The sequence below is a fragment of the Phyllobates terribilis genome, unplaced genomic scaffold (assembly GCF_046119375.1).
Source record: "Phyllobates terribilis strain yellow unplaced genomic scaffold, ASM4611937v1 Scaffold_11__3_contigs__length_659146591, whole genome shotgun sequence".
Lineage (NCBI taxonomy): Eukaryota > Metazoa > Chordata > Amphibia > Anura > Dendrobatidae > Phyllobates > Phyllobates terribilis.
Window position 1 is genome coordinate 574,983,165 of NW_027362771.1, and position 18,521 is coordinate 575,001,685.

At 47.3% G+C, this 18,521-nt stretch overlaps 3 non-coding genes across 3 annotated transcripts; all 3 read right to left on the reverse strand.

Annotated features, from left to right (window-relative positions):
- Positions 1–12,291: 12,291 nt before the first annotated feature.
- Positions 12,292–12,364, reverse strand: TRNAK-UUU (transfer RNA lysine (anticodon UUU)). The gene has a single exon. It is a non-coding gene; the product is annotated as a tRNA-Lys (tRNA).
- A 2,373-nt stretch (positions 12,365–14,737) lies between these two features.
- TRNAK-UUU (transfer RNA lysine (anticodon UUU)) lies at positions 14,738–14,811 on the reverse strand. Its single transcript has one exon. It is a non-coding gene; the product is annotated as a tRNA-Lys (tRNA).
- Positions 14,812–15,983: 1,172 nt separating this feature from the next.
- TRNAK-UUU (transfer RNA lysine (anticodon UUU)) lies at positions 15,984–16,056 on the reverse strand. Its single transcript has one exon. It is a non-coding gene; the product is annotated as a tRNA-Lys (tRNA).
- Between the last annotated feature and the right edge of the window lie 2,465 nt (positions 16,057–18,521).

Consider the following 18,521-nt stretch of genomic DNA (forward strand, 5'->3'; position numbering starts at 1 on the left):
ACCTTTCGATGGTTCCCAGGACAGCTCCAGCTCTGCTACATCGAGATGACAGGCTGGACCGCAGCAGAAAGCTGCCATCCAGCCTGTCATCCCGCAGACACTGAGAAGCGCAGGCATGCTTGCGCTCCTCAGTGTCTCTCTGTGACGTCATCCAGATGAGCCGAGTTCATGTCCAATGAACTCAGCTCACCTCATGCACGTCACTGACAGCGTGGGAAAATTCTCCTGCACTCAGCGCTTCAGCGTGAGAATTCTCCCACGCTGTCAGTGACATACATGAGGTGAGGTCATGTCCAATGAACTCAGCTCACCTCATGCACGTCACTGACAGCGTGGGAAAATTCTCACGCTGAAGTGCTGAGTGCAGGAGAATTTTCCCACGCTGTCAGTGACGTACATGAAGTGAGCGGAGTTCATTGGACATGACCTCGGCTCATCTGGATGCCGTCACAGCCAGACACTGAGGAGTGGAAGTATGCCTGCGCTTCTCAGTGTCTGCGGGATGACAGGATGGATGGCAGCGTTCTGCTGCGGTCCAGCCTGTCATCTCGATGTAGCAGAGCTGAAGCTGTCGTGGGAGCCATGGAAAGGTAAGGATGAGGTTGCTTTATTATTTTACTTTTATTGCAGGAGATCGTTGGCTTCAGCTGGAATGGGCGTGGTGGTAAGTATGGTTTAATTTAGAACAATAAAGAATTGTGTGTTTATTTCAATTAAAGGACTTTTTTCTGGGTGTTGTGTTTTTTTAAATACTTTACTAGAAATTCATGGTGGTCATGTCTAATATTGGCGTGACCCCATGAATTTTGGGCTTAGGGCCAGCTGATAATGCCAAGCTGGCCTTAACCCCTTTATTACCCAGTGAGCCACCGCACCAGGGCCCTGGATGAGTTGGGTACAGCGCCAGAAGATGGCGCTTCTATGAACGCGCCATTTTCTGGGGCGGCTGCGGACTGCAATTTGCAGCGGGGGTGGCCCAGAAAGCTTGGGTCTCCCTGCGCTGCGGATTCCAGCCCCCAGCTGCCTAGTTGTATCTGGCTGGGCACAAAAATAGGGCGAAGCCCCACGCATTTTTTTTTAAAATTATTTCATGAAATTCATGGAATAATTAAGAAAAAAAGGGCTTCCCTATATTGTTGTGTCCAACCAGGTACAAATAGGCAGCTGGTGGTTGGGGGCAGCCCATTCCTGCCTGCTGTACCTGGCTGGACACAAATATAGTGCGAAGCCCCACGTCAATTTTTTTTTAATTATTTCATGAAATAATTTTTTTAAAAAAGGGCTTCCCTATATTGTTGTGTCCGGCCAGGTACAAATAGGCAGCTGGTGGTTGGGGGCAGCCTGTTCCTGCCTGCTGTACCTGGCTGGACACAAATATAGGGCGAAGCCCCACGTCAATTTTTTTTAAAATAAGTCCTTTATTTTAACACTAAATGACATTTGAGGAGTTAATAAAGATGCAGTCCCTAAATTATTATTTATTTTTTAATTAATTTTTCCCAAAACTTTTGACGTGGGCTTCGCCATATTTTTGTATGCCAGCCAGGTACAGCATCCAGCTTCTATGAACGCGCCATTTTCCGGGGTGGCTGCGCACTGCAATTTTCAGCGGGGGGAGGGGGGGGGCAGAAAGCTTGGGCCTCCCTGCGCTGCAGATTCCATCCCCCAGCTGCCTAGTTGTACCTGGCTGGACACAAAAATAGGGAGAAGCTTCACGTATTTTTTTTTTTTAATTATTTCATGAAATTCATGAAATAATTAAGAAAAAAAGGGCTTCCCTATATTGTTGTGTCCAACCAGGTACAAATAGGCAGCTGGTGGTTGGGGGCAGCCCGTTCCTGCCTGCTGTACCTGGCTGGACACAAATATAGTGCGAAGCCCCACGTCAATTTTTTTTAAATCATTTCAGGAAATTCATGAAATAATTTAAAAAAATTGATGTGGGGCTTCGCCCTATATTTGTGTCCAGTCAGGTACAGCAGGCAGGAACGGGCTGCCCCCAACCACCAGCAGCCTATTTGTACCTAGCCGGACACAACAATATAGGGAAGCCCTTTTTTTCTGAATTATTCCATGAATTTCATGAATTTAAAAAAAAAAAAACGTGGAGCTTCGCCCTATTTTTGTGTCCAGCCAGGTACAACTAGGCAGCTGGGGGCTGGAATCTGCAGCGCAGGGAGGCCCAAGCTTTCTGGGCCCCACCCGCTGCAAATTGCAGTCCGCAGCCGCCCCGGAAAATGGCGCGTTCATAGAAGCGCCATCTTCTGGCGCTGTACCCAACTCATCCAGGGCCCTGATGCGGTGGCTCACTGGGTAATAAAGGGGTTAAGGCCAGCTTGGCATTATCAGCTGGCCCTAAGCCCGAAATTCATGGGGTCACGCCAATATTAGACATGACCACCATGAATTTCTAGTAAAGTATTTAAAAAAAACACAAACACCCAGAAAAAAGTCCTTTAATTGAAATAAACACACAATTCTTTATTGTTCTAAATTAAACCATACTTACCATCACGCCCATTCCAGCTGAAGCCAACGATCTCCTGCAATAAAAGAAAAATAATAAAGCAACCTCATCCTTACCTTTCCATGGCTCCCACGACGGCTCCAGCTCTGCTACATCGAGATGACAGGCTGGACCGCAGCAGAACGCTGCCATCCAGCCTGTCATCCCGCAGACACTGAGAAGCGCAGGCATACTTCCACTCCTCAGTGTCTGGCTGTGACGGCATCCAGATGAGCCGACAATGAACTCGGCTCACCTCATGTACGTCACTGACAGCGTGGGAGAATTCTCCTGCACTCAGCGCTTCAGCGTGAGAATTTTCCCACGCTGTCAGTGACGTGCATGAGGTGAGGTCATGTCCCATGAACTCGGCGCACCTCATGCACGTCACTGACAGCGTGGGAGAATTCTCACGCTGAAGCGCTGAGTGCAGGAGAATTTTCCCACGCTGTCAGTGACGTGCATGAGGTGAGCTGAGTTCATTGGACATGACCTCGGCTCATCTGGATGACGTCACAGAAAGACACTGAGGAGCGCAAGCATGCCTGCGCTTCTCAGTGTCCGCGGGATGACAGGCTGGATGGCAGCGTTCTGCTGCGGTCCAGCCTGTCATCTCGATGTAGCAGAGCTGAAGCTGTCCTGGGAACCATGGAAAGGTAAGGATGAGGTTGCTTTATTATTTTACTTTTATTGCAGGAGATCGTTGGCTTCAGCTGGAATGGGTGTGGCGGTAAGTATGGTTTAATTTAGAACAATAAAGAATTGTGTCTTTATTTCAATTAAAGGACTTTTTTCTGGGTGTTTGTGTTTTTTTTAAATACTTTACTAGAAATTCATGGTGGTCATGTCTAATATTGGCGTGACCCCATGAATTTCGGGCTTAGGGCCAGCTGATAATGCCAAGCTGGCCTTAACCCCTTTATTACCCAGTGAGCCACCGCACCAGGGCCCTGGATGAGTTGGGTACAGCGCCAGAAGATGGCGCTTCTATGAACGCGCCATTTTCCGGGGCGGCTGCGGACTGCAATTTGCAGCGGGTGGGACCCAGAAAGCTTGGGTCTCCCTGCGCTGCAGATTCCAGCCCCCAGCTGCCTAGTTGTACCTGGCTGGACACAAAAATAGGGCGAAGCGCCACACATTTTTTTTTTTAATTATTTCATGAAATTCATGGAATAATTAAGAAAAAAAGGGCTTCCCTATATTGTTGTGTCCGGCTAGGTACAAATAGGCAGCTGGTGGTTGGGGGCAGCCCGTTCCTGCCTGCTGTACCTGGCTGGACACAATTATAGGGCGAAGCCCCACATAATTTTTTTTTAATTATTTCATGAATTTCCTGAAATAATTAAAAAAAAATTGACGTGGGGCTTCACACTATATTTGTGTCCAGCCAGGTACAGCAGGCAGGAACGGGCTGCCCCCAACCACCAGCTGCCTATTTGTACCTAGCCGGACACAACAATATAGGGAAGCCCTTTTTTTCTTAATTATTCCATGAATTTCATGAAATAATTAAAAAAAAACGTGGAGCTTCTCCCTATTTTTGTGTCCAGCCAGGTACAACTAGGCAGCTGGGGGATGGAATCTGCAGCGCAGGGAGGCCCAAGCTTTTTGCCCTCCCCCCCCCCGCTGAAAATTGCAGTCCGCGGCCGCCCCGGAAAATGGCGCGTTCATAGAAGCTGGATGCTGTACCTGGCTGGCATACAAAAATATGGCGAAGCCCACGTCAAAAGTTTTGGGAAAAATTTATTAAAAAATAAATAATAATTTAGGGACTGCATCTTTATTAAGTCCTCAAATGTCATTTAGTGTTAAAATAAAGGATTTATTTAAAAAAAAAATGGCGTGGGATCCCCCATAATTTTAGTCTCTAGCGGAGGTTAAGCAGACGGCTGGGGCAGATGTTTGAAGCCTGGGAAGGGGGTAAAACCCACGGAGCTTCCCAGGCTACTAATATCAGCCCCCAGCTGAATACCTAGCCTTTACTAGCTATTAAAATGGGGGACCCCCCAAAAAAAAATGACGTGGGGTCCCCTCTATTTTAATAGCTAGCAAAGGCTAGGCAGACAGCTGGGGGCTGATATTAATAGCTCAGGAAGGGTGCCATGAATATTGGCCCCCTCCCAGGCTAGAAACACCAGCCGTCAGCCGCCCCAGAAATGGCGCATCCATAGGATGCGCCAATTCTGGCACTTAGCCTCGCTCTTCCACGCTGCCCTGGTGCGGTGGCAGGGGGTAATAGTGGTGGGGTTCATGTCAGCGCCAGCTGCCATGAAGCCCAGGTTAGTAATGATGGCCGTCTATATGACACCCCCATTACTAACCTACAAAGTGTTAAAAAGAAAAAACACACTACACCCAGAAAAAAATAATTTATTTGAAATAAAACACCATTTTATTTAATTCTTAGTTTACTAAAAAAAAAATAGTTACCTGTCCACGTTCCTGCGCTGATCTCCCATGCACAGCTGTCACATCTGGAGATGGTGACAGCTGTGCATGGCTGCTGTAAGCTCACGCTGCCGGGAACACGTCCGCTCCCGGCAGCGGGAGCCACTGACTGAGGTCACCGGAGTGCATTCAGGCAGCGCAGCTCCGGAGACCTCCTTTACGGCAGTGCTGTACCGTGGGAATTTCTCACGATACAGCAGTGCCGTAAAGGAGCTAACCGGAGCAGCGCTGCCTGAACTCCGGTGAACCCTTACGGCCCCGTCATTCTAGCGGCGGCAGCGGTTCAGAGCGGTCACATTCTATGTGGCTGCTCTGAACTGGAGATCTTCGTGGGACACTCGTGGACTACTACGGAGGGGTAAGGATAAGGTTGTGGTTTATTATTTTATATTTTATTACAGGAGATCGATGGCTTCGGGGAATTAGGTGTCTTGGTGAGTATAGGTGTAGTTTTTTATTTTTTACTTTATTTTAGTTGGCGATCGGCGGGGACAGGTAATGTATGAACTAATTTCTTTTAGGTAACCACTGGCCACCAATGACATGTATCTAACATTTATTGGGGACACAGTAGGGCAATTTAAATAGCAGGATCAGGCTGATGGGAACTACTGCTCCCATCGAGCTGATCCTGCTGGCAGGAGTGGACGGGGAACAGACATAGGCCGATGGGAGTAGTAGTGTCACATCGGCCTATGTCTGCCCGCACACACACCCGCACACACACACCCCGCACACACACCCCGCACACACACACACCCCGCACACACTAATCATGACGGGTCCGGGAGGTGAGGCTGACCTGTGCGACCGTGGGAAAGTTCATGTGAGTTCATGCAATGCAGTGAAGCATGAACTCACATGAACCCTCTGAGGGCACCGCGGCGACTTCAAATGAACAGCTGATCGGCATCACCTGATACCTCAGCTGTTCATTTGAAATAACCGGCGGGAAAGCGCAGCACAGAACGGGAAAGCCGGCGGTGAAGTCTTTTCACTGCCGGCTTCCCCGCCCGGGTCCTTCGCTCCTTGGTGCTGCGCTCCCCGCCCGGTCCTAATTTACGATCGGGATGGGAGGTGGCGAGGGGAGCGGAGGATCGGGGTGGGAGGCTGCGGGGAAGCAGTATGGGGCTGCGTGATTGTTTAAAAGCCGGCGGCTTTTTACCGCGCGCCGGCTTTTAAACAATCAGGAGAATTCTCCCACGCTGGGATGGCATTCTGATGACAAGCTGGATCGCAGCTGAGCGCTGCCATCCAGCTTGTCATCCTTCAGAGACACTGCAGAGCGCAGGCATTATGGGAACTTCCGATTCCGGTATTCGATATTATAAAAGTATCGGAATTAAGTATCGGAATTCCGATACAGTGAATATCGGCCGATACCCGATATTTCAGTATCGGAATGCTCAACACTAACCATTAGTGTTGAGCATTCCGATACTGAAATATCGGGTATCGGCCGATATTCACTGTATCGGAATTCCGATACTTAATTCCGATACTTTTATAATATCGAATACCGGAATCGGAAGTTCCCATAATGCCTGCGCTCTGCAGTGTCTGTGAAGGATGACAAGCTGGATGGCAGCGCTCAGCTGCGATCCAGCTTGTCATCAGAATGCCATCCCAGCGTGGGAGAATTCTCCTGATTGTTTAAAAGCCGGCGGGCGGTAAAAAGCCGCCGGCTTTTAAACAATCACACAGCCCCATACTGCTTCCCCGCAGCCTCCCACCCCGATCCTCCGCTCCCCTCGCCACCTCCAATCCCAATCGTAAATTAGGACCGGGCGGGGAGCGCAGCACCAAGGAGCGAAGGACCGGGCGGGGAAGCCGGCAGTGAAAAGACTTCACCGCCGGCTTTCCCGTTCTGTGCTGCGCTTTCCCGCCGGTTATTTCAAATGAACAGCTGAGGTATCAGGTGATGCCGATCAGCTGTTCATTTGAAGTAGCCGCGGTGCCCTCAGAGGGTTCATGTGAGTTCATGCTTGACTGCATGAACTCACATGAACTTTCCCACGGCCGCACAGGTCAGCCTCACCTCCCAGACCCGTCATGATTAGTGTGTGCGGGGTGTGTGTGTGCGGGGTGTGTGTGTGCGGGGTGTGTGTGTGTGCGGGGTGTGTGTGCGGGGTGTGTGTGTGCGGGGTGTGTGTGTGCGGGGTGTGTGTGCGGGGTGTCTGTGCGTGCAGGCAGACATAGGCCGATGTGACACTACTACTCCCATCGGCCTATGTCTGTCCCCCGTCCACTCGTGCCAGCAGGATCAGCTCGATGGGAGCAGTAGTTCCCATCAGCCTGATCCTGCTATATAAATTGCCCTACTGTGTCCCCAATAAATGTTAGATACATGTCATTGGTGGCCAGTGGTTACCTAAAAGAAATTAGTTTATACATTACCTGTCCCCGCCGATCGTCACCTAAAATAAAGTAAAAAATAAAAAACTACACCTATACTCACCTAGACACCTAATTCCCCGAAGCCATCGATCTCCTGTAATAAAATATAAAATAATAAACCACAACCTTATCCTTACCCCTCCGTAGCAGTCCACGAGTGTCCCACGAAGATCTCCAGTTCAGAGCAGCCACATAGAATGTGACCGCTCTGAACCGCTGCCGCCGCTAGAATGACGGGGCCGTAAGGGTTCACCAGAGTTAAGGCAGCGCTGCTCCGGTTAGCTGCTTTACGGCACTGCTGTATCGTGAGAAATTCCCACGGTACAGCACTGCCGTAAAGGAGGTCTCCGGAGCTGCGCTGCCTGAATGCACTCCGGTAACCTCAGTCAGTGGCTCCCGCTGCCGGGAGCGGACGTGTTCCCGGCAGCGTGAGCTTACAGCAGCCATGCACAGCTGTCACCATCTCCAGATGTGACAGCTGTGCATGGGAGATCAGCGCAGGAACGTGGACAGGTAACTATTTTTTTTTAGTAAACTAAGAATTAAATAAAATGGTGTTTTATTTCAAATAAATTATTTTTTTCTGGGTGTAGTGTGTTTTTTCTTTTTAACACTTTGTAGGTTAGTAATGGGGGTGTCTTATAGACACCCATCATTACTAACCTGGGCTTCATGGCAGCTGGCGCTGACATGAACCCCACCACTATTACCCCCTGCCACCGCACCAGGGCAGCGTGGAAGAGCGAGGCTAAGTGCCAGAATTGGCGCATCCTATGGATGCGCCATTTCTGGGGCGGCTGACGGCTGGTGTTTCTAGCCTGGGAGGGGGCCAATATTCATGGCACCCTTCCTGAGCTATTAATATCAGCCCCCAGCTGTCTGCCTAGCCTTTGCTAGCTATTAAAATAGGGGGGACCCCACGTCATTTTTTTTGGGGGGGTCCCCCATTTTAATAGCTAGTAAAGGCTAGGTATTCAGCTGGGGGCTGATATTAGTAGCCTGGGAAGCTCCGTGGGTTTTACCCCCTTCCCAGGCTTCAAACATCTGCCCCAGCCGTCTGCTTAACCTCCGCTAGAGACTAAAATTATGGGGGATCCCACGCCATTTTTTTTTAAAATAAATCCTTTATTTTAACACTAAATGACATTTGAGGACTTAATAAAGATGCAGTCCCTAAATTATTATTTATTTTTTAATAAATTTTTCCCAAAACTTTTGACGTGGGCTTCGCCATATTTTTGTATGCCAGCCAGGTACAGCATCCAGCTTCTATGAACGCGCCATTTTCCGGGGCGGCCGCGGACTGCAATTTTCAGCGGGGGGGCAGAAAGCTTGGGCCTCCCTGCGCTGCAGATTCCAGCCCCCAGCTGCCTAGTTGTACCTGGCTGGACACAAAAATAGGGAGAAGCCCCACGTTTTTTTTTTTTTAATTATTTCATGAAATTCATGGAATAATTAAGAAAAAAAGGGCTTCCCTATATTGTTGTGTCTGGCCAGGTACAAATAGGCAGCTGGTGGTTGGGGGCAGCCCGTTCCTGCCTGCTGTACCTGGCTGGACACAAATATAGTGTGAAGCCCCACGTCAATTTTTTTTTAATTATTTCAGGAAATTCATGAAATAATTAAAAAAAAATTATGTGGGGCTTCGCCCTATATTTGTGTCCAGTCAGGTACAGCAGGCAGGAACGGGCTGCCCCCAACCACCAGCTGCCTATTTGTACCTGGCCGGACACAACAATATAGGGAAGCCCTTTTTTTCTTAATTATTCCATGAATTTCATGAAATAATTAAAAAAAAATTGACGTGGGGCTTCGCACTATATTTGTGTCCAGCCAGGTACAGCAGGCAGGAACGGGCTGCCCCCAACCACCAGCTGCCTATTTGTACCTGGTTGGACACAACAATATAGGGAAGCCCTTTTTTTCTTAATTATTTCATGAATTTCATGAAATAATTAAAAAAAAAAAATACGTGAAGCTTCTCCCTATTTTTGTGTCCAGCCAGGTACAACTAGGCAGCTGGGGGATGGAATCTGCAGCGCAGGGAGGCCCAAGCTTTCTCCCCCCCCCCCCCCGCTGAAAATTGCAGTCCGCAGCCACCCCGGAAAATGGCGCGTTCATAGAAGCTGGATGCTGTACCTGGCTGGCATACAAAAATATGGCGAAGCCCACGTCAAAAGTTTTGGGAAAAATTAATTAAAAAATAAATAATAATTTAGGGACTGCATCTTTATTAACTCCTCAAATGTCATTTAGTGTTAAAATAAAGGATTTATTTTAAAAAAAATTGACGTGGGGCTTCGCCCTATATTTGTGTCCAGCCAGGTACAGCAGGCAGGAACAGGCTGCCCCCAACCACCAGCTGCCTATTTGTACCTGGTTGGACACAACAATATAGGAAAGCCCTTTTTTTCTTAATTATTCCATGAATTTCATGAAATAATTAAAAAAAAAAATGCTTGGGGCTTCGCCCTATTTTTGTGTCCAGCCAGATACAACTATGCAGCTGGGGGCTGGAATCCGCAGCGCAGGGAGACCCAAGCTTTCTTGGCCACCCCCGCTGCAAATTGCAGTCCGCAGCCGCCCCAGAAAATGGCGCGTTCATTGAAGCGCCATCTTCTGGCGCTGTACCCAACTCATCCAGGGCCCTGGTGCGGTGGCTCACTGGGTAATAAAGGGGTTAAGGCCAGCTTGGTATTATCAGCTGGCCCTAAGCCCAAAATTCATGGGGTCACGCCAATATTAGACATGACCACCATGAATTTCTAGTAAAGTATTTAAAAAAACACAACACCCAGAAAAAAGTCCTTTAATTGAAATAAACACACAATTCTTTATTGTTCTAAATTAAACCATACTTACCATCACGCCCATTCCAGCTGAAGCCAACGATCTCCTGCAATAAAAGTAAAATAATAAAGCAACCTCATCCTTACCTTTCCATGGCTCCCACGACGGCTCCAGCTCTGCTACATCGAGATGACAGGCTGGACCGCAGCAGAACGCTGCCATCCATCCTGTCATCCCGCAGACACTGAGAAGCACAGGCATGCTTGTGCTCCTCAATGTCTGGCTGTGACGGCATAAAGATGAGCCGAGGTCATGTCCAATGAACTCAGCTCACCTCATGTACGTCACTGACAGCGTGGGAAAATTCTCCTGCACTCAGCACTTCAGCGTGAGAATTTTCCCACACTGTCAGTGACGTGCATGAGGTGAGCTGAGTTCATTGGACATGACCTCACCTCATGTATGTCACTGACAGCGTGGGAGAATTCTCACGCTGAAGCGCTGAGTGCAGGAGAACTTTCCCACGCTGTCAGTGACGTGCATGAGGTGAGCTGAGTTCATTGGACATGAACTCGGCTCATCTGGATGACGTCACAGAGAGACACTGAGGAGCGCAAGCATGCCTGTGCTTCTCTGTGTCTGCGGGATGACAGGATGGATGGCAGCGTTCTGCTGCGGTCCATCCTGTCATCTCGATGTAGCAGAGCTGGAGCTGTCCTGGGAACCATCGAAAGGTAAGGATGAGGTTGCTTTATTATTTTTCTTTTATTGCAGGAGATCGTTGGCTTCAGCTGGAATGGGCGTGATGGTAAGTATGGTTTAATTTAGAACAATAAAGAATTGTGTCTTTATTTCAATTAAAGGACTTTACTCTGGGTGTTTGTGTTTTCTTTTAACTTTGACTATGGGGTTAGTAATGGGGGTGTCTTATAGACGCCTCTCCATTACTAACCTGGGCTTGATGTCAGCTGGCATTATAAGCTGACATCAACCCCAACCCTATTACCCCCTGCCACCGCACCAGGGCAGCGTGGAAGAGCGAGGCTAAGTGCCAGAATTGGCGCATCCTATGGATGCGCCATTTCTGGGGCGGCTGACGGCTGGTGTTTCTAGCCTGGGAGGGGGCCAATATTCATGGCACCCTTCCTGGGCTATTAATATCAGCCCCCAGCTGTCTGCCTAGCCTGTGCTAGCTATTAAATTAGGGGGGACCCCACGTTATTTTTTTGGGGGGGTTCCCCCATTTTAATAGCTAGTAAAGGCTAGGTATTCAGCTGGGGGCTGATATTAGTAGCCTGGGAAGCTCCGTGGGTATTACCCCCTTCCCAGGCTTCAAACATTTGCCCCAGCTGTCTGCTTAACCTCCGCTAGAGCCTAAAATTAAGGGGAACCCCACGCCAATTTTTTTTTAAATAAATCCTTTATTTTAACACTAAATGACAAGTACAGTAATCAACACTGTCACTGTACTTCATATATATGTGACTGACATGTTTCTATCTATCTAATCTATGTGTGATGCTCTATTCTTTCTGTTGTAAATTGTCGGGTACCGGTGTATGCCGCTGATGAATTGCCGGCTTTTCATGTCATTCTACATTATTCTTAGTTGTTTTACTTCATGTAGAATTAACCTACAAGGAAAGAAAGGGTTTATTTTCATTCCGATATTTGTGTCCCATTGACTTGCATTGGTTTCCGGTATCGGAATCGGCGATATCCGATACTTTTTGGGTATCGGCCCGATCCAATCCGATACGATATTTCCTGATATCGGAAGGTATCGCTCAACACTAGTGACCATATAATAACAAATAGTGACTTATAACCGTCAAACCATCAGCACATAATAACAGAAAATAGTGATTAAATACCGCCATACCATCACCACATTATAATACTAAATAGTGACTGAATACCGCCAAATAGTGCCCTCTATACAGACTGTTCACAAGTTCCTATATTACATTACCAGTGATCGCCTGTTGTTGGCGCCAAAAGTGCAGCTAAGGAGAACAAAACTAACTGGAATCAAAGATATTACAGTAACCGTGATATTTTCTTGAACAGTCGCCATCATTTGTTCTTCCCTAGGTCTATTATATCCTTTAGAAATAGCGTTTATTGGTTTCATCTTTATTAAAAGCTTCCGCCTGAACAGGGACTTGAACCCTGGACCCTCAAATTAAAAGTCTGATGCTCTACCGACTGAGCTATCCGGGCTTCTGTACGTGATCATTGACACAATGACTTTCTCCTGTATTATCGGCCGTCTGCTCCTCCTTTCTTGTTACAGACTATCACCACTCACCACTATACGTTCTGTCCATTGGTTTCTACGTCCTGGAAGGGAACCGTCTCTTCTGTATTCCAGACCTGTCCAGCAATGCAGAGATGATCCCATAAGACTTAACGATTGAATTGGGGAGAGGACGTCATCAGGGACTTGTAATGACTTGTGGATGGGACAGGATGATATCAGGGACTTATAATAAACTGGAGAGTGAGGTCGGACGCTATCAGGGACTTGTAATGACTTGGGGGTAGGGGAGGATGATATTAGAGACTTATAATAAACTGGAGAGTGAGGACGGACGCTAGTGTAGCACCCAGAGGGTTCGGTCGCTACAGAGGTATTGCATCTCACCCAGATGTGCGATATCTCATTCTCAGGTAAGGATGGAGTATGGCTCAGGACCCTGACACCTGCATGCATTACACCAAATTTCCGGGGGACAGGGCGACAATGCTCCGACGGGAGAGCACAATTGTCCCTGATCCCTGGCAGGAGTGGGAAGGGGTCACCTAGGAAAGGGGGAACCCTGTGGTGTGTGGGTGGAGAGTGCAGATCCTGGGTGCACTGAGTAGGAGTATAAAGAGGGGAGCCATCTTAGGAAGTGTGTTCAGTCAGAGGGGAGCACTGACAGAGAAGGGCTCTGTGGAGCTCTGCTCCAGGAGGCGAGCCTAGCCTGAGAGGCCCAAGACTGAGAAGAGAAAGAGCAGAGAGGAGAGGGAGCAGGAAAGGCTCCAGGAGAAGGAGGGATCCCAGGGGTACGGGCCATGCAGCAAGCCGACCGTACGCCCGCCGCTACCTGGAGGTAGGGGGGTCAGGCCAAGACAGGGAACCGGTTCCCTTAACTAGTGGAGGCAGAAACCACACTCAGCTAGTCACCGGAGGCTGTGGCATTGCATGTGTCACAGCCCCTCACAGTCCACGCTAGGAAGGGACCACATAGGGTCCAGGGGACGGAACACACGTCGCCCGCCAAGACCCGAGGCAGCTGGACAGAAGCGGTGTAAGGTGTGAAGCACGAAGAGCCAGAGAAAGGACACATGAAGGGGGTCCTGATAAGTACTCCAAAGATATCTGGGAGTCGGCCGAGCCCCTCACTTGGCGAACACAGTACGACGCGGGAGATTATGACCGGCCATAATAATCTGGATTAACAACTATGAGTAAAGACCCTGGACTGCACTGCAAAGACTCTGAGTAGTTTCTGCTGCGCCCTTGCACCACAACTCTCATCATCCACTCACGCTGCCCTGAGGCAATACTCTTCCTGTGGGGAGTCACACCATCTAGCTGCACACCTCATCAGCCTCAGCGGCCTGCCCAGCAGCGGCGGTTCCTCCTAACCGCAATCCACAGGTGGCGTAGTCGGACATTTAATAATCATAAAAAACACATTAATACACTGCCACTGGTTTGACCACCCTGAGCCACGGGACTGGGTCACCGCCACGGTGACTACAACCCCCAGCATCCACTAAAAGGCCCAGTTCTGGGTTCCCCACACGGCCCAGGGGGCGCGTCACTATCAGGGACTTATATTGAATTGGGAGAAAAAGGAGGAGGACGTCACCATGGACTTTTAATGAATTAGTTGGTTAGAGAAGATGCTATACAGGGACTTATAATGAATTGACATTGGGGAGGATACCCAAACGGACTTATAACGGATTGGGGTCTGGGAGTGGACACTATCAGGGATATATTATGAACTAGGGGTGGAAGAGGACACTATACAGGGAGCTGTAATCAATTGTGGGTGGGAAAGGCTGCTATCAGAGGCTTATAATGATTTGGGGGATGGGGAGGGACTTATAGTGATAAGAACTAAAAATAGTGACTGAAAACCACCATACTATAAACACATAATTGTAAATTCCCCCCAAAATGAATTGATTCTAATTCCTCTTACTGTGGCTTTGCTTTTAATTTTGATTACGGTTATACCAGGAACACATGATTAAACCAATACTCACCTAAAACCGCCATCCCGTGACCACATTATATTGTCAAATAGTGACTGATTACTTCCATACCAAGACCATATAATAACACCAAATAGGGACTGAATACCGCCATATAGTCCCTCTATACAGACTGTCCACAAGTTCCTACTACGTGGAATATGTAACGAGCCCTCACTTATGTTCTAGTACATTACATTACCAGTGATTGCCTGTTGTTGGCGACAAGAGAGCAGCTAAGGAGAACATGGTCACCACCCAAAACTGTCCAATTGTCTCCATCATTAGTCCTTCTCTAGGTCTCTTATATCCTTATGAAATAACCTCTTTGTTAAAAGCTTCTGACTGAACAGGGACTTGAACCCTGGACCCTCAGATTAAAAGTCTGATGCTCTACCGACTGAGCTATCCGGGTTCTGTACATGATCACTGACACAATGACTTTCTCCTGTATTATCGGCCGTCTGCTCCTCCTTTCTGGTTACAGACTATCACCACTCACCACTATAGGTTCTGTCCATTGCTTTCTACGTCCTGGAAGGGAACCGTCTCTTCTGTATTCCAGACCTGTCCAGCAATGCAGAGATGATCCCATAAGAGGCAACGATTGAATTGGGGAGAGGACGTCATCAGGGACTTGTAATGACTTGTGGATGGGACAGGATGATATCAGGGACTTATAATAAACTGGAGAGTGAGGACGGACGCTATCAGGGACTTATATTGAATTGGGATAAAAAGGAGGAGGACGTCATCATGGACTTTTAATGAATTAGTTGGTTAGAGAAGATGCTATACAGGGACTTATAATGAATTGTGGGACAGGGGAGCACACTATTAGGGACTTATAATGAATTGACATTGGGGAGGATACCCAAAGGGACTTATAACGGATTGGGGTCTGGGAGTGGACACTATCAGGGATATATTATGAACTAGGGGTGGAAGAGGACACTATACAGGGAGCTGTAATCAATTGTGGGTGGGAGAGGCTGCTATCAGCGGCTTATAATGATTTGGGGGATAGGCAGGGACTTATAGTGGTAAGAACTAAAAATAGTGACTGAAAACCACCATACTATAAACACATAATTGTAAATTCCCCCCAAAATTAAATTGGTGGAGGGGGATTCTAATTCCTCTTACTGTGGCTTTGCTTTTAATTTTGATTACGTTTATACCAGGAACACATAATTAAACCAATACTCACCTAAAACCGCCATCCCGTGACAATATATTGTCAAATAGTGACTGATTACTTCCATACCAAGACCACATAATAACACCAAATAGGGACTGGATACCGCCATATAGTCCCTCTATACAGACTGTCCACATGTTTCTACTACGTGGAATATGTAACGAGCCCTCACTTATGTTCTAGTACATTACATTACCAGTGATTGCCTGTTATTGGCGCCAAGAGAGCAGCTAAGGAGAACATGGTCACCACTTAAGACTGTCCAAAATCAAAAGAATTCTGCTAACATTGATATTTTCCTGAATAGTCTCCATCATTTGTCCTTCTCTAGGTCTCTTATATCCTTATGAAATGACATTTATTGTTTTCCTCTTTGTTAAAGGCTTCTGCCCAAACAGGGACTTGAACCCTGGACCCTAAGATTAAAAGTCTGATGCTCTACCGACTGAGCTATCCGGGCTTCTGTACATGATCACTGACACAATGATTTTCTGCTGCAGCTGTGGGCCGTCTGCTCCTCCTTTCTGGTTACATATTATCACACACACACTTTCTCCTACAACTATCTGCTTTCTGCTTTTCTTTCCAGTTACACAGTATCACCACCTGTGCACACATTCTGACACAATGACTTTCTTCTGAATTATCGGCCATCTGCTCCTCTTTTCGGGTTACACACTATCACCACTTCCAACTATTCATACTGTCCATTGGTTTCCACGTGCTGAAAAAAAAATTCACTTCTGTATTCCAGACATGTCCAGCAATGCAGAGATGATCTCATAAGACATAACATTTGAATTGGGGAGAGGACATCATCAGGGACTTATAATGACTTGGGCGGTGGGAGAGGATGATATCAGGGACTGGACAAAGTCACTTGTGGCAAGTTAAAGGCGTGGACAATATGAAAATCACAGCTGAAACCAGATTAAAAAAAAAAAGAGACGACGTTGACTCAATCTTTACATTGTGTATCTGTGTGTGCCATACTAAGCATGGAGAACAGAAAAAAGGAGACGAGAACTGTCTGAGGACTTGAGGATCAAAATTGTTGAAAAATATCAACAATTTCACGGTTACAAGTCCATCTTCAGAGATCTTGATGTTCCTTTGTCCACGGTGCACAACATAATCAAGAAGTTTACAACCCATAGCACTGTAGCTAATCTCCCTGGACGTGTACGGCAGAGAAAAATTGTTGAAAGGTTGCAACGCAGGATAGTCCTGGCAAAAGGAGCCCCAGTCAGGTTCCAAAGAAATTCAAGCTGTCCTGCAAGCTGAGGGTGTATCAGTGTCAGCGCGAGCTATCCACCGACATTTGAATGAAATGAACCGCTATGGTGGGAGATCCAGGAGGACTCCCCTGCTGACCTAGAGACATAAAAAAGCTAGACCAAATAGTACGCGAGTAAGACAAAATCCTTCTGGGAAAGCATTTTATGGATGATACCAAGATAGAGCTTTTTGGTAAAGCACATAATTCTACTGTTTACCAAAAACAGAATGAGACGTACAAAGAAATCAACACAGTACTTAGAGTCAAATATGGTGGAGGTTCAAAGATGTTTTGGGGTTGTTTTGCTGCCTCTGGAACTGGGTGATTTATTGTGTGCAAGGTATTATGGAATCTGAGGATTTTGGGTCACAATGTATTGCCCGGTGTCAGAAAGCCGGGATTGCATCCTAGGTCATGGGTCTTCCAGCAGGACAATGATCCCAAACATACTTCAAGAAGCCCCCAGAAATGGATGGAAACAAAGCGTTGGAGAGTTCTGAAGTGGTCAGTAATGAGTCCGGATCTAGATCCCATTGCTCACCTGTGGAATGATCTTACAATTGCTGTTGGGAGAAGACGCCTTCACATATGAGAGACCTGGAGCAATTTGCAAAAGAAGAGTCCAAGATTCCAGGTGAGAGGTGTAAGAAGCTGATGGTTATAGGAACCGACTTGTCAGGAATATTATAAAATATTGATATCAGTGACAGCTTAACAGAATATTAGCCCTTCTCCCATGCCCTCTGCTGTAGTGTTTGTCCAGAGATGACAATCATACAGTGTCTAATGCAAATTATCACCACTTGTCAGCACCGAGCTGTCCCATTTTCCTTCTGCCAGCACAAAGCCCGAATTAACGCAGGGCTGATAAATAGTTATTCACACACGGCCAGGGAAGAAGTGTGAAAACTTCGTTAGGGAACCAAGCCTCTTGTCTCTGAGAGAGCAGGGGGTAATTACTATGCGGGCTTGCGCTAATTTACATGTAACTGTTGAAGACCAGTTCCCCAGCTTCAAAGGGGAATTTGCAGACATGATGACTCCGATATTAGATATGAAATAATATGAGTTCTATAGGTCCGACAATAACGGGACCCATATGTGGAGTAAGCAAATCAGCCCTGGAATATGCAGGTATTTTTCCACGGCCGTAACCAACATCGGGGGGCCGTAGTGCAAGAACCCCGGAATAGCAGACTGCAGCGATGTGATGTGTAATATCAAAAGAAAGATAAAATCATGAGGGAAAATATGGCGTAGTTTGCGAGCTTCTGCGATTAACGAGTGATGAGTTATCGCAAAAGTCAGCATTTCTAATAAAAATCTACAGGCTGAAGACCGGCCCACATGATGTCACCGCAAGGGGCGTGTGGCCAGATCTCTCCTTAGGTATAAAGTAATCTATGGGCAAGACAGAAGTACTCATTGCTGGGGGGAATACGAATTATACGCAAAGGGTCCTGTTCAATAACAGCAATCTGGAGAACCCCCCCTCCCACTATATTGAATCGTCTCGGCGATCGTGTAGTGTAAGTAATTTTCACTCTTTACCCTGTTTATTTTATGTAACTGTTTATGTATTTTATTGTCCCCTTTGTAACATCCTTGTATATATTTTTCCTAAACACTGCCTCCCTTTTGGATTA